Consider the following 16,352-nt stretch of genomic DNA (forward strand, 5'->3'; position numbering starts at 1 on the left):
ACCAAACAAATGAAGCATAAACTCAAGAACTAATCAAGCAAACAGAATCAAATTTGGCATGTGGAGATATTGGGAGGCTTTTAGGAGGTTTTTAAAGGTGGCTTGACATCCCTCACCCTCTCTACAGAGGGGCTGAATAACTCGAGGATTAATCAAGCAAATGAAATCAAACTTGGCGTTCAGAGGTTCTAGGGATCGATAAACGTTTCTATGGTGGCTCGACACTCTTCCCCCCTCTCTAAGAGGAGGCTGCCATACAAATGAAACACAAACTTCTGCATAACTCGGAAACTAATCAAGCAAATGGAGCCAAATTTGGCATGTGAAAGTTTTAGGGTGCAACAAATGTTTCTATGGTTATTAGACACTCCTCCACCCTCACTAAGAGGGCCTACCAAACAAATGAAGCATAAACTCAAGAACTAATCAAGCAAACAGAATCAAATTTGGCATGTGGAGATATTGGGAGGCTTTTAGGAGGTTTTTAAAGGTGGCTTGACATCCCTCCCCCTCTCTACAGAGGGGCTGAATAGCTCGAGGATTAATCAAGCAAATGAAATCAAACTTGGCATTCAGAGGTTCTAGGGATCGATAAACGTTTCTATGGTGGTTCGACACTCTTCCCCCCTCTCTAAGGGGAGGCTGCCATACAAATGAAACACAAACTTCTGCATAATTCGAGAACTAATCATGCAAAAGGAACCAAATTTGGTATATGGAAGTTTTAGGAGGCAATAAATGTTTCTATGGCGGTTTGGCACTCCACCCCCTCCCTAAGGCGGGGGAGGAAGTGTGGTTGCGGAACCAAAATTGGTGGAGGTTTCAGAGGGAGGGTGGAAGTTTACATAACTCGAGAACTAATCAAGAAAATTTAACTAAAATGCGCATACGGAGGTTTTAGGGAGCAATAAATGTTTCTACGGTGGTTCGACACACCGACCCCCTCTCTAAGGGCAAAGGCTGCCGTACAAATGAAACACAAATTTCTGCATAACTCGAGAACTAATAATTGGATACGAGGAATATTTCTATGATGGCAACTCTCCCTCCTCTGGAATGGAGAGGGGGTCATGACAATTGAAAAATTTCGGAAAACTCTGAAGGAAAATGGGAAAATTTGAAAAATTCAATTCGCATATGTTCTACAATTACATTTTGACAAGCAATGTTAGTCCTTTTGAGGTTTATGCTAACGCAATTGATCTTCGTTTGAAAGTGGAATTGGATTTTAATGTGATAAAACGCACTCCTATATCGTCAAATGTGTTGATAAGAGCAAAACTCTAGAAAGGAATTGTCCGATTTAGGACTGTCTTTATTCTATCATATTTTCTGTATCAAGCATTTATTAGTTGCAACGGAGAAACATGTTATTTGCAAGTGATTGAAAAATCTTGGAAGAATTGTGTCTGAAAATAATCTGATATTATAATGACGAGTTTTGGTAGAAGAACTAGGAATTTTATAGTAAAAGGTAATTATAAAGGGTAGATTAGAAGATCGATCAATGAACAGTTTTGCGATTAGACCCATGAACGTGTGCTGAGAAAGAAAACGTGGATTTGATAACGAAAACTAAATTATGGGCGGGACGAAGTTTGCCGATTCAGCTAGTTTTTACTATAAAAACACTTCCGTATTTGATTGGAGAAATTATGTATCCTACTTTGTGCATAGAATGTGATAACATGATTTCGGCCGTTGGTTTTCTGCTTTTATTTTATGTTGAGCCTTTATGCCTCCAAAATGTGGATTTTATTACAGAAATTACAATTTATACAGTTATTTCAGAGTTACTGAGCAGAATTAACCACTTCCTTCGACCCGAAAACTGGTTCCCGTAACTATAAAGATAATCAATTTTGCAGAGATATCATTGAACCATTTTTTGAATAGCGTTTAAACATCAAGATCTTATAATTTCCCATATGCGAAATATTATTTGATATCAAAATTTACAATAGTGTATATTCTGTATAACAAGCATCGTATTACACTTATATACGACATCATAGAGTTTCTTTCAAGAGGTAATAGGAAATCATATTAGATGGTTTGCATCCAAGACACGGACGTAGGAAGTAGGAAGAACGTAGGACTACGTATTAGTTTTATTTAACTTGCATTTTTATCATTTCGGATATTATTCATAAATGCAAAAAAAAATATATATATAAATGTCTCTTTATTAGATTAGTTCTGGTGAGCCTGAGAAAGGTAAATCATTAACTCTTAGCTTTGTAGAGGCAGTTCTAGAAGCAGCGATTCTCTCATTCTCCAACACCTCTTGCAACCAGCACCAAACAAGCGTTCCACAGAGAATGCATACGGTAACACACAGATGCATCGATGAAAATTAAACATCGCGAGAATGACCGTTTCTCGAATTCTCGGTCAAAACCCTTAACATAGCTAGGAGATTGTTGCTTCGGAACGGGGCCGATGCGCACGAGAGCATATACAAATGGCAACTAAAAGTATGCGAAGGTGCACTATTCATACGAATAGAGCATGAACAAATTAAAAGTTACAGTTAGCACGGTAAGGTAAGGTACTTCTAGTTTGCATGAATTTAAACACTACACAAAAATTTGATAAATGATAAATTTGATTCATTTTATTAATTATACTACAGCTCTCTAACCGCGGTAAAATTCGTTCTTTGACATTACTTAGTTATCTTTCCTAAAGCGCTTCGATATTTGATTTGATTTTTCAATCGATGATCAGTGAGAAGCCACTTTCTCTTGACTAGGACTGTAGCTGAGAGCCATCGTTTACTTGTGAAATTGTGTGATTTGCATACGATTGAATGGAAATATTAATCCATCGAGACTAGCAAAACGAGCAATTCCCGCAGAAGTTTCCAAGCACCACCTAAAATCGTGGGGATTCAGCTAAAAGCGAGGAAATTGCTACATGCTAGATGAACGTCGGGAGAATCCGAAAGGCGACTAAGTATTTCTGAAATTCTATTCGAACGCAACATGAAGAAGAAACAGGTCAACTAGAAACGTCAAAGCCGGAGCCTAACATCCGTAGAGCCTAAACAACAACAGTTTATTCGATGGGATCAGGCACTGACACTTGGTTATATATCTTGGGGAAGTTCAACATAAACCAACAGAAAACGGTCAATTAGAAAATTTAGAAAAGAGGTGTTTCAGCTGTTCAAACGCTTACTGGAGAACATGAATTCAATGTTTAGACTATTGGATGGCCAGAAACCACCGAATTCGACCTGAATATTACAATCTATGGAGTTGGTCACATCTACTCAATAATGCGCCGGTTCATAATCTACTGATGATGCATTAATGTTTGACTATGAGAATCTACTCGGAGTTATAGTGGATGAAAAGATCTTTCAAAAATTAGAAGCTTTTTTCTTCGATTTATCTGCTCATTTTATATGAATGTCGTATTTTCTTCAAACAGGGATGTTACAGTGTAGAATTAAGCTGTAAAATTAATTAAGATGAGTACAAAATTAAATAAATCGCTATAGCTATAGAAATCGAGGGTTGAGCAATAGGTAATTAAGAAGCGAATTTCGAAAAAGGGAACAACGGGAAAAGTAGAGGTAAACAATAAAAGGTCTTTATCCAAGGCACAACAAAAGCTATTGAAACGATCAAGAGTAAAGAAATTTAAAAAAAAGCATTTGAAAATTGCAGTTCGACCTGAAAGGACGGAGGGATCAGGTAGAGACTTGGATAAAGAGTAAGAACCAGTGGTAACTTTGAACTTTCCATATTTCCCATCAGGACCCAATAGCTTTATCCTGGAATTTCCTCAACATCGTGAGCCTGCTGTTGTAAGCGGTCATCGATCAATCCCTGAATTGATAAAACGGGATTTTTTTAGCCTTTACGTGGCTCGCGACGTTGAACTTCCGCTCGACAGCATTCAGCCGGCCACAGCGCACTAACACACACACACACACACACACATGTAAGTGAATAATCGAAAAAAATGGGTGGGTTATATCTATGATATAACCGCAAGGTTGACGTGGGACTACCTCAGCTTAGCAATCATTTGTTTGTATTGATTGACTTTTTGATTGAACAATTTCAGAATTTAATATATTCGGCTTTGAGTAAAAAGATTGAATAAATGCCATATAAGGTCAATTCATGCATTGTGATAGATTATGTTCTTCGTTATAAGTAAATTTAATGACATTTCTTTTACGTTACGACAAAATATGTGAACGGAAGAATTATCAAACGATTATTTTATTTTACATTTCCCTCTGAAGGTTGCATCTCTCAAGTGTACGTACTTCTTGAACCGCGAATTCGCTTGATTTGATGAATTTCAGGCACTCAGTTTCGATTTTGATATGTACGTCGAACGCATATTGTTTAATCATCGTTTGAAAACGGAGATGGAAAATCAAAAACAGAATCCGAGAGTATTGGGTACATCCCATTCTCAGTGATTCGCACGGCATGTATGTCGGATTCCAAAATTGAGAGCGAATTGAACTATCCATCAATAAACAATCGTCGTATGCCCGCAGGTCAAAACTAGCCAGTACTGATTAAACAGACGGCCGATAGTTTGCCGACAAAACAGTTTGAATGCGGTTTGCCGATACTGAATCGGTGAAGTGTGCGCATATGCATGTCGCTTTGTACTGATTAAGTCGGCCAATCAAACTATCGGCCAACAAAAGCCTGCAGTCTGCGGGGGCTTTTAGGGAAACACATTTCAATCGGAACAAAAAATTGAAAGGGGTTGTATCTACGACACGACCGCATTTTATACGTAGAACCACGGAATTGTATTATTCAATCCGCTAGTTTTGACGTGGGACTACGAGTGTGTAGTGAATGTAGATGAAATTGCATTGCCGTTTTGCAATATCTTCCATTCTTGCATCGATCTGTGTGTGTCTATCACACACAATCAACATTAGGCATGGGTGATGTTCGCTCGTTGTGTTTCACTTACTTACTCCTCGCTAGCAACTGTGATTTCATTCCATTCCATCAGTAGAAAGAAACTCTTCTCCATACTCCTCCTTCCCTTGTCTTTCACGACAGGAAAAGAGAATTCATTCTCGCTCGATGTTCGCCAGCAACGATGTTACTCCGATGACCATCAAACGAGAAGTGGTGTGGGTTCAAAACGTGGATGGCTTATTTATACCAACTAAGTCGGGAACGGGTAGAAACGAATGTATTAGTTGCTCGTTATTGACGGTACGGGTGCGAGAAGTACACAAATCGGTAGAACAAATGTATGGGAAAATGGGAATGCTTCCAGTTTTCATTAATTTTAAACGTTTAGAGATTAGGCAACTGTAACGTATAGCATATCAAACAAATCTTAGAGGATTTCCAATTCTATTGGTATGCAAATCATCAGAATCCGTTCGCTATGAAAATAGTTATTAACGTTAACTTTATTTCATAAAAACGTGACCTGTTTTCTGATTTGGCACCCTTCCTGAAAGACGTAGTTCTACGTCAAAAAAAACCCCGACATGCATGAATTTTCAATGCTAATTTCCCCACGCTCCATGAATTTGAAGTCTGTGTTAAGGAAATATATTCCAGCCAGAACAAAAATACTCCTGCCTTGCATGAATTTGTAATGCCAGTTTCCCCACGCTCCACGCTCCACGTTTCAAGTCTACGTTAAGGAAACACATTAGAGTCGCAACAAAAATGCCCACGACTTACATGTATTCGCAATGCCAATTTCCCTACGCTCCATGGATTTAAAGTCCGCGTTAGGGAAACACATTTCAGTCGGAACAAAAATACCCCCGACTTTCATGTATTGGCAATGCCGATTTTTCCAACGGTGCTTGGTTTTGAAGTCTGTGTTAGGGAACACATTTCGATGAGAACAAAAGTCCCCATACTTTTATGTATTTGCCATGCCGATTTCCCCAATACTGCTTGATGTTGATGGCTGTGTTGGGGAAACCGTCATTCGGGCCAATCAAAGCGAGGTAGTTAGGGCGTTTATATAACGCTTAACGTTTTACAGTAATTCAATTGATTATCTAATGAAAAATAACATTTTATTAATTGCGATAGATGCGTAGAAATATTCCCTATCAGTTGATGCAAACAACTTTCCGATCCAGTAAGAAATGTTCGAGTTATAAGCATTCGGAATCTTTCATTTTTTCCTGCATGTTCTGTGTTTAGGTTTTCATTTTACCCCCCATATACTCCGGTTAGACGTAGTCCCACGTCAAAAGAAATAATCTATTGTGTTTTTATTCGTGGAATGAATACTTGATTTGCGCCCACAAAGAGAGTGAGTCGATCTTGATCCTCTGAGTATCAAGCTCGAGATAGCCAAGGGACAAGAGGCAGTTGAAAGCCCACCCTCAATGGTCCCCGTGGCTTAGACCAGGAATCGAAGGGTTCTTGGGATTAGCCCCTCTGGCTAGTCTAGTATAACAGAGAGTAACAGAGAATATAAATTTCATATTTCTATTCAAACATCAAAAGCATTCTGTTTTGTTTCTCAGGATGAAGCCCATCAGGTCAACATCAGGTTCAGTGATCCTATGCGCAATTGGTCACAGTACATCCCCTCAGCAGCTGCCGTTAGTTCTATCCCAGTTAGCATTTGTACAGAAATAAATCGTAGAAAAAGCGATCCAAATGCTGACATTATGTTTAAAAAAATGTTTGGTTACTTTTGGTGAGATAAAAAATCAAATCCACAAAAAGTTTTTCTAAGATCGAAAAGATCGAAGGCAGAAAAATCGATTTTCGCGAGTACAAAAGATCGATCCAAAAAATCGGAAATCGGAATGGAAAAGATCGATCTTCCTCGAATCGGTAAGAGACCGCCCAATCCCAATCAGAAAACAAACGCACCTTTCTTGAATATTTGAACTCTATGGTCGAGGGTTCGAAACGGAAAATAGAAGGTTGTATGTTTAGAAGTTCAATTATTCTTCATTAAATGTTTCTCGTAGTAGATAATAAATGAGTATTGTGTTAGAGTTTAGTTTTGTATACAAATTCCGAATACAGAGGAACTTCGATATAACATACCCTAGATATAACGTCACCCGATATAACGTACATACATTCGAAGTGTAAAGAAATATTGTGTTGATTATTTTTGTTCTGAAAGAAAAATTATTTATCTGTATTTTGATAGTAAAACATGTTTAGTACCTTCAACTAATCCCAAAATACAACGGGTTATGTGATTCTGGATTCTAAATGAATCAAGCTTCAATCAACAGTACGAAGGAAAACATCATGAGAAAGGCTGGCTTCGTCTTTGAATTGAATTTTATCATTAACCTTACCAAACAGTAAGACAATAAAGTGATATAAGCAACGTTTTTGAGTTCTTCATTATGCTTCGATGTAACGTACAACTCGATACAACGTACAATTTGGAAGTGAAATGTGCGTTATATCGAAGTTACACAGTTACACTCATATTAAAAACTAAATTGAACATCAATGTTGTTTTGATGCCTAAAAATGTTGTTATATGGAAGCCCTAAAGAGTATTAAGGTTTTCATTATTTAATTATTTAAAACATTGATGGTCAATAAATTTTGTACTTAAAATGATTTGATGGCATGAGATGGTTTATGTATAAGAATGTTGTTGTTGTTACTGGCTGGCGGTGTAGCCTATATCCCCGACAAATCGATTCATTTCTAAGTAGGTTACGAGCCCATGGTTGGGACTCCACTTCTGTTGTAGCCTTTCAATTCCCGCTCCCGAAACTAGCGATAGCATGACACTCAAATTTACGGAATCGACCGAAAATACCGTGCTCGAAAGTAACCGGAAAACATTGACGTTGGATCGTTGGGAGCAAAGCGCAAACGTAGAGGTAGAGCATGTAATCGGAAACTACGAGCGAAGATCATCAGGGCAGTCCGAAATAATCCTGCGATCTTCGGACGTGACTTGGCGAATACTGTGGATAGATATAGTTAGAGATAAATACCGACTCGCTTGCTGGACCGCTTGTGAAAAAACTAGAGGTGGGTTATATCTATGATATTGTGTGACATGTAAAATACAATGTCAATATAGCTTAACTTGGGGCTTGACCTATAACGGGTTAGTACCATTATCCACCACCGCATGCGCAACAGTACACAACCGTTAATCGGGTAACGCTTCAACGCATACACACGCACATGCACACGAGCCGCATATCCACTCCTCCATATATCATTCCGCACTCTTTCACCGACACCGACGTGGTAAGTCACACAGATATATCTATGGTATAACCACACGGTGGACGTAGGACTAACATTGGCTTAGCAATCAATAAGTAACAAGCATATAACTTTTAGACATTTCATCTTTCGAATAAAGTGATTATCATACCACTTCATTTAGCCGGAAAAGAATTACTAACGTTCAAAGGAGGATCGATTTCTTCTTGGAAATTTAAATAGTACCCCCTCCCCAAGCCCCTACAATTGAAATGATCGTTGATCCGGAGCAGGATTATTAACTCTTGAGAAGAAATGGATTCCACCTCTGAATTACACAGCAAACATAAGATCTCCTTCGCAGTAATTGGAAACGACGATCGATTGCGGCATTCGTAAACAAATAATTTAAAAAGGTTCAATATGAAAGTATCAATATGATCTCTTTGATATGCTGCAATATTAGGCGTAGGCGTCTGAGTGCGACCGTCCTCATCTCACATCGCCGCATCATCTGAATGGATTTTCAGAGCGGGCGCCAGTTTCTGTATGATTCCAATAGCCTGTTTTTAAAGCAATTTCTAAGCTATTGAAACAATTTTTTCGAGTCAATAGGTAGCAGACATATAACGCTTTGACATTTTGTCTTTCGAACGGTGAACTTTCGGTGAACGAGAGGTAACCAATGTTTTGAAAAAATAATCTCTCTTTCTGTAATCCATTGCATCACCTTCACTTGGTCGAGATGTGTGTCACGATTAGTTAAAAGTGCAAAATCGTGTTGTAAATACTTCTTCCCAATCCATTTTCGATTGCGCTGTCTTCTTATGAGTTATTCTTTATTAGATCCGGCTGTTTCAATGAGACCACATGGAATTCACCACACGCTACCATCGATCGTCCATGTTTTGCGCGTATTGCATTCCATTCGTAAAATAATGTCAACTCTGTTTTGTTTTCAAAGGTCGAACTAACCTATCATTTTGGCCTGACTGCTGGCACAACCAGAACTTTGATGTTCTTGACACACAGAGACAAAGCTGTATCATCAATTCATACGCAAAAAAAAAGAAAGAAAAAGAATACAGTTGCCAAATTATGATTGATACTTATTGTGGTTCACTTCGGAGAGCGAACCAAAGACGGAACCATGTCCGCCCACCGTATCTTGCGGCATGCTTCAGTAGTCAATTGTGATATCTGAAGGTCGCCGCGATCAAGCGTGCCGGTAAAAATTGCTACGATGTATGATAGGAATGTGGAATGTTTCGGTATCTTTTTCGAAATTAATTCAGCATTTGCTGTTGACCTTATTTTTTGCTCGTTTCGACAAATTCTCCAACCGTTCCGGGTTGGTGATAATTTAAAACGCATGTTCGTTGTTTTTTTTTTTTGTGCATTTGGAAAGGGAAGTAAAATTTGTCTGCTTTTCACACACGGATACAAACTCGAAGAAGAATCGATTGGCGAATGACATTTGAAGAGATATTTACATAGGAGAATCGACAACAATCATATCTGAGACCCAGATACAGTTTTAACATCTAATGCTCTCAATTTAGGGAAGTGAAAATGAAGCATCGTCAAAGAGAAAGTCAAGCAATGATGAAAATGAATCGGTAAATGCCAACAAAATTGCTCTCATTTCTCTATACTTTGGCAAAGTGTTGGCTCGATATGAGCAAAATCAAGTTTTGGGAAGTTGTAATAAATACGGACACTCTGATTCACTGCTCGTGTTTATAATGTTCAAAAGTTTGTGTGAATCAAATGACAGTTTGAAGCTACAAAAGTGATAACCACTACCATGTACTTTACTAAGTCTGATTATATTTGATTAATCAACAACCGCAGCTCAGTGATACGACTGCTCCACCAGCCGATTAAGGTTAAGGTGGAAGATAGCCACAAATGGCTGCCACAATGGCGCTCATTTCTTTCATCTCCGTCCCTCACCCCTCGCCCGAAAATCAATAATTTTGCGAAACAGTGTGACAAAAATGATCGTTTTCGCACACTTCCCATCAGGTAATATCAGCCAAACTCTAATCGATTACTCACAAGATATTAAATTTTCATCTGCTGTCGCACTGTATGGCGAAAAACGTCGGAAAACTCGAGCAAGTGCTCTGGAAGTTAAATTTTCATTTTTCAATCTTCGGCAATGGTTTTGTTTGTATTGGTGAAAGCATCGTTATTTTTTCGACACTGATGCCAGACAACATTATCGAAACAGCTATCAAAACCACTCAATAAAAAGTTTTTTCTGAGTCATGGCGTTTCATGTCATGAAAATCAATAGAATAAAATTGTGTTGATATCAATACAATCATTATTTTTACGTTTAATGGGTCTATAATGTAAGTTTTAGCAACTTTAACATTGGGTAAGAAACTTGTATTGCAGAGCTCGGAACACTGCCACGGCTGCCTATGCTTTCAAAAACAATAAACGGAAAAGTATAACATTCAATCAAAATGTATCGGCCAACAAAGAGAAGGGCTAAGGCTCTCCAACGTGAATATGTGAAAACAATACGACCAACGAAGGAAAATATTGAGGAATTATCAGCATCGAGTTACTATGCGGTAGAACTTGTTAATATCAAAAGAGCCCCAATTCGCATGTGTTATAAATTTGCTCATGTTACGCTCGCGTATAATCATAATTTTACTTCATATGCCAATGCACCTTCTATATATATTTATGTTTGCAATTGTTCATCGGAACATATCGTTCATACATTTAACTTCAGTATTGAATTGTTATTTTTTTTAAATGTATTCGAAGACTCGTGTCAATCAAGCGCCACACAGTCTGATAAGTGAATTGATCTATTAACATGTGCTTTGCTCTTCTCTCACAAACACTATTACCCCATTTTTACACGTGGGTTTACCTATACTACTACAATGGCTAGCTTCCACCTTCACCTTAATGCATGCACACTGTGCTGTCACAGACACATTTATCAATCAACTCGAGGAAGCACTTTCAATTTACCACATTTGCTAGCACCTGGCTTTCAGTCCCTCCCATTGGCGGACGTGGATCCCCCGCACCCTCATACAAATCAATGCTCTGGCACCAGATATTTTGGCCTAGTACACTAGGGTAATTGTACCAATTATGGACGAGATATGTCACCAACTTGCAGAAATTTGCGAATAAATACTCTGTTTTAGTTCAAAAGTATACAAAAGTATACCTTTTCTAGCAGTTTTAACTCTGTTTTTGAAAATTCTCACTGATATTTCGATAATTAATTGGCTGAATTGTATATAAGACATGTTTGAAAATGTCACTCCCATGTACCCATTATGGTATTAGTATTCCTGGAGTTTCGTAATAAGTGTACCTATTATGGAAGTAGTCGGTGTCATATGGAAAAACTGTTAATAGGATTCAATTAATACTTCAATAATATTTTTTTAAATAAAACTATACCTCTAAATATTATTCCGAGTATGCAATACTATGTCGTTCATTGTACACTGGACAAAAATTATGGGAACGGAGCACGAAGTTAAGTGATTTTAGAAACGCTGTAACTTTGTGAAAAACTAACGCATGTAGATGGGATATACATCATTTTAAAGTTTCAAGTTTTGAGATGTAATACTTGAATGCTTCTATCTTTCTATGTGTAGGTGTAGTGGATAACAACACTAGAAGGAAAAAAATCGATTTCTTTCTATTTTTTTTAAGATATTACAGATTAACACAGTGTTTTATTAAACAAGTCAATAGTAAATCCAATCAATTTTATCAATTGATTTCAAAAACGCTCCTGTATGTCATTTTACTACTTTTGATATAATGAAAAATCTCCCATTTTCTAATGAATACTTTTTCAATGATGCGATTATTCCCAAATCAGAAGGCAGTTTTGAAAATTCCAATAAATTCTATACAAGACTCATTATTTTTTATTCATTACTCGGCAATTCTTAATCGTTTCTTTTAATTTCTCTCACGATAACCATGGCCTTCCAGACAGATTTTGTGCCACATAATTTCAATACGCAAAGAACATCAATCAATAATTTGTATTCCGGGATGATAATCTGAGAGAGGGTACACTTAAACAACTACAAATCGAACAATTAATAACAATCGTTACAAGTTCCGGTTATGAATTCTCTTCTGTTAATCAAATTTTTCTTTCTATTATCCGGTATCCGGCCGGATATCAAATGTTGAATAGACAGAATACCGGATATCCGTTTCATCCCTAGATTAGACTGTTGTTGTGTGCTTTTCGGTTGGAAAATAGCTGCCTGCTCCTCGTTGCTAGGTCTCTCTGCTAGCTGACAGGAGAATCACAAAGGCGTGAGAGTTGTGATGTAGTTTTCGCTTTTCTTAAGAAACTGAATAAAGGATATTAATTAGAGATGAAACGGACATCCGGTAACTATCCGGTATCTGGCTTTTCCGGCAAATATTTGCTATCCGGCCGGATACCGGGTGTTACAAAATATCAATAACTTCTCAGTAACGCAAGATGAATCATAGAAAAAATAGCATACATCATGCATAATTAAGAAAAAGATTTTTACTGAAATGTCAACCTTCTTTTTTTTTCAAAATTAAGTTAAAATTAATTCTAGCAAATCTTGTTCATTGTTGATATTCCTTAGAATGGCCACCAAATGAAGGATCGTGATTGCGATCGATTCGAAGTATTTTCACATAACAGTCGATTTGGTTAGCATTGGAATATCTTTCCTGAACCCGTCGCTGACTATATGTGCAAAATCGTCTTAGCCCAAATGCTTTGTATGCAGTAAAATGATAAATTACCTCGAATATACATGAGAGGTTAGAACATATAATTCTTGTTATTTCATCAAACGATATAAGAAGACAGACGCATTGCCCAATAAAGCCATAAAGCATGTTTTGTAGTAAAGTCTCTCAGGTTAACGTCTCTGAAGACACACCCCCTAAAAATCTCATCATAGAAAATTCTTATCAGGAAAAAAAAAACTGTTCAAGATTCCTTTTAGAAAATTTGATACTCTATTAAAGGATATTCATTCTAAACGGCAAATTTTATCATCGTTCATTATGATAATGCAAAAATATGTTGACCTTCTCCATAGAATGTAATCCTTTTTTTGGTGCATATACATATGCAGTTTCTCCCATTTTCATATTCGCAAATTAAAAGCCGAATATCTGGCTATCCGGCCTCGAAGCTTGCCGGATATCCGGTATCCAGACAAACTACTAGCCGTTTCATCAGTGATTAACACATTCACCTAAGATTCAATTTTCAGCAGAGCGGATCAAACAAATGTGTCGGTCGGACACGCATAGTGCTATTTCACTACGCTACTGAACGTTCAAAAGTGCCCTATGATATGCAATTGCACAGCGTGAACACGTGAGGTACAACCATAATAGCTTAACAACCAGAACATAACAACGTACAACCAAGTATGGAAAAGCTCATTCGCTCATTCCTCCACACCTGATTATAAATCACTCTTGTATCTGCTTGGAATTATCATGGCGAAAATCGTGAGATTGCACGATGAATCATTTTACACTATCCGACCATCTTCATTCGGGACTGAGAATGAATATAACAAAACAAAACAGTAAAAATAGACTCAATCTGTGTGTATGTATGATTTTATTTTCCTTTGTACTCTTTTCCTTGTCAGCATTCAAGTGCACATGAATCTACCTTTCCGCTCACCAATAACTTGTGTTAATATGGCCTTTTGCGTTGGCATAGATCATTCCAATAGTGCTCAGGAAACTACTCGATTTCAACTATCTACCTATATTTTACTGCTGCGATCGAGGCTCAATGATTGCTATTAGAGTGAAAAACAAATGATTTTACAGAGATACTCGCTGGCACGAGCAAAAGTTTCCTATTTGATTCTATCACCATCTAACGTCATTCCGAGAGGCAAATGAGGGAATGCAAAATTCTCTGAGAATAGATGATCGGAATCGAGACAGTATTTTTCCGTTAAACTCGAGAATGAACTTCACGAAGACGATAGGTGAATGTTTTCTGTCTCAAATAAAGTGAGGCATAAACGAAAAACAGATGGGTGAGCTTTATCTGTGAATGAGTGTTGTTGAACGAATTTCGATGCGCTTTTGCCCATACTTGCGTACAACCATAAAAGCAGCTCTGCTTTTCAGCTTTGCAGTGATGTCCTACAACCATAATAGGAACATGCATCTTTCGATATTGCGATAATTGGCACGTAGATGTGAAATTGTACCAATTATGATAATAGAAAAATACATGTTTATTTCGATAAAATCGTATGAATTGGTCGAATCACAACATCAAGAAGGTTGTAATGTATGCGTCAACACTGTGTTTGCATCAAAACAGCCACTTCACAGCATAAAAATCTCATTATTTTGATCGCATATTTCTTAGTCAAATGCCAATGAGGTACATATCGGGGTGGAGCAGTAGGCGAAGTATATCTGTATTGGCAAGCAAAATATCGTGTCGTAATTATTTGCATTCAATATGGAATGTACAGGGTTTTCCAACTTTAAATTCCGAAAGTAAATTGAAATAAAACACACTTAGAATTTGAATTTCGATGAAACTTTTATTTCAAATTAAAGTTTGGTTTATGCCATTATGTGTGAAACACAACATCATTCAAATGTCCACCTAGGGCTTCCTCAAACACCTTGATCCGGAACAGGTAATTTTCGATGACTTTTCGGCACATATGGGGTATCTCGGTCATAACTTCACGAATGTTGTCTTTCAAATGTTCAAGAGTTTGCGGAGAGTTGACATAGACACGGTCTTTCGCATAACCTTACAAAAAAAGTCTAGCGGGTTCAAATCGCATGATCTGGACGGCCAATTGGCATCACCAAAACACGAAATTATGCGTCCCTCAAATTTCGTTCGCAATATGGCCATGTTCGGTCGTGTTGTGTGGCACGTGGCGCCGTCCTGTATCCATATCTTCAATTTGTGGCAAAAAAAAATCGGTTAACATGCGGCCATAGCGCTCACCATTCACAGTTACCGTCCTCATTTTCAAAGAAATACGGCCCGATGACTCCACCAGACCATAATGCGCACCAAACAGTGACTTTTGGCGGATGCAATGGCCTCTCAACAATCACGTGTGGATTTTCTGAGCCCCATATATGGAAATTTTGGGTGTTCACATAGCCACCGAGCTCGAAATGTGCCTCATCGCTGAAGAAAATTTGATGCGAAAATTCAGCATTTTGCTGCTGTTGTTCGTTCACCCAATCGACGTATGCCCGACGCATTCCATGGTCACCACGCTCTAATTTTTGTACCAGTTGGACTTTATATGGATGTAGGTGCAAGTCCAAATGCAAAATTCGCCACAATGATGTGTTTGACAAGCCCAATTGCTGAGTACGCCGTGGAATCGAAACATTCGGGTCATCCTCCACACTGGCAGCAACAGCAGCAATATTTTCGGCCGAACGCACATTACGATGATGCACAGGTTTCACAATATCCGCTACGGACCCAGTTTGTTCGAATTTACGCACTACATTAGCGATTGTGTGCTCTGTAGGCCGTCCATGACGACCAAAACCCGTCCGTAATGCTCGAAAAACATTTGCCGGTTTTTCATCATTTTTATAGTATAATTTAACAAAATTAACACGTTGTGCGATGCTAAAACGATCCATATTGTAAAATGGCAGACATTCAACTAACGATATGACGCTTTGGTTGACAGCTATGTCAAACGGTTGTCAGCGCAGGGCTGTATACTTTCGGAAGCCCGAAATGGAAAACCCTGTATATGGAAGAAACAAAATAATGTTCAGAGTACTCACGGTTGCATGATAATTTGAGCCGAAATTCTCTGAAATCATTCAACTGTTTGTTTTTTCACTGATGGCAATTGTATTGTGGCTTATTCCGATTATTTATGTAGTAAAAAGGTCTAGATAGCAGTCGTATACTTAGTTCTCGAAAGCAGTAACATTTTCAGTGGTATTTTTCTTAATTGGCGATTATTTTCTCACAACATACACACCGACACTAAGAGCCTTCAAAACATCAACTTCGTAACGTAAAGATAATGAAAATTCGTTTGTTTCTATGAACGTGGGGGAGTGAAAATGGCACATGGAAATATCACTTTTATACGTTTTTTTCGATGTGATTTCACAAAT

The 16,352-nt window shown here is 37.9% G+C and overlaps 1 protein-coding gene across 3 annotated transcripts in view; it reads right to left on the bottom strand.

The window, feature by feature from the left end:
* Nucleotides 1-16,352, bottom strand: part of LOC129765055 (terminal nucleotidyltransferase 5C) — a 365,409-nt gene that overhangs the window by 171,461 nt on the left and 177,596 nt on the right. The window lies entirely within an intron of this gene.

This window comes from Toxorhynchites rutilus, chromosome 2 (genome assembly GCF_029784135.1).
Source record: "Toxorhynchites rutilus septentrionalis strain SRP chromosome 2, ASM2978413v1, whole genome shotgun sequence".
Lineage (NCBI taxonomy): Eukaryota > Metazoa > Arthropoda > Insecta > Diptera > Culicidae > Toxorhynchites > Toxorhynchites rutilus.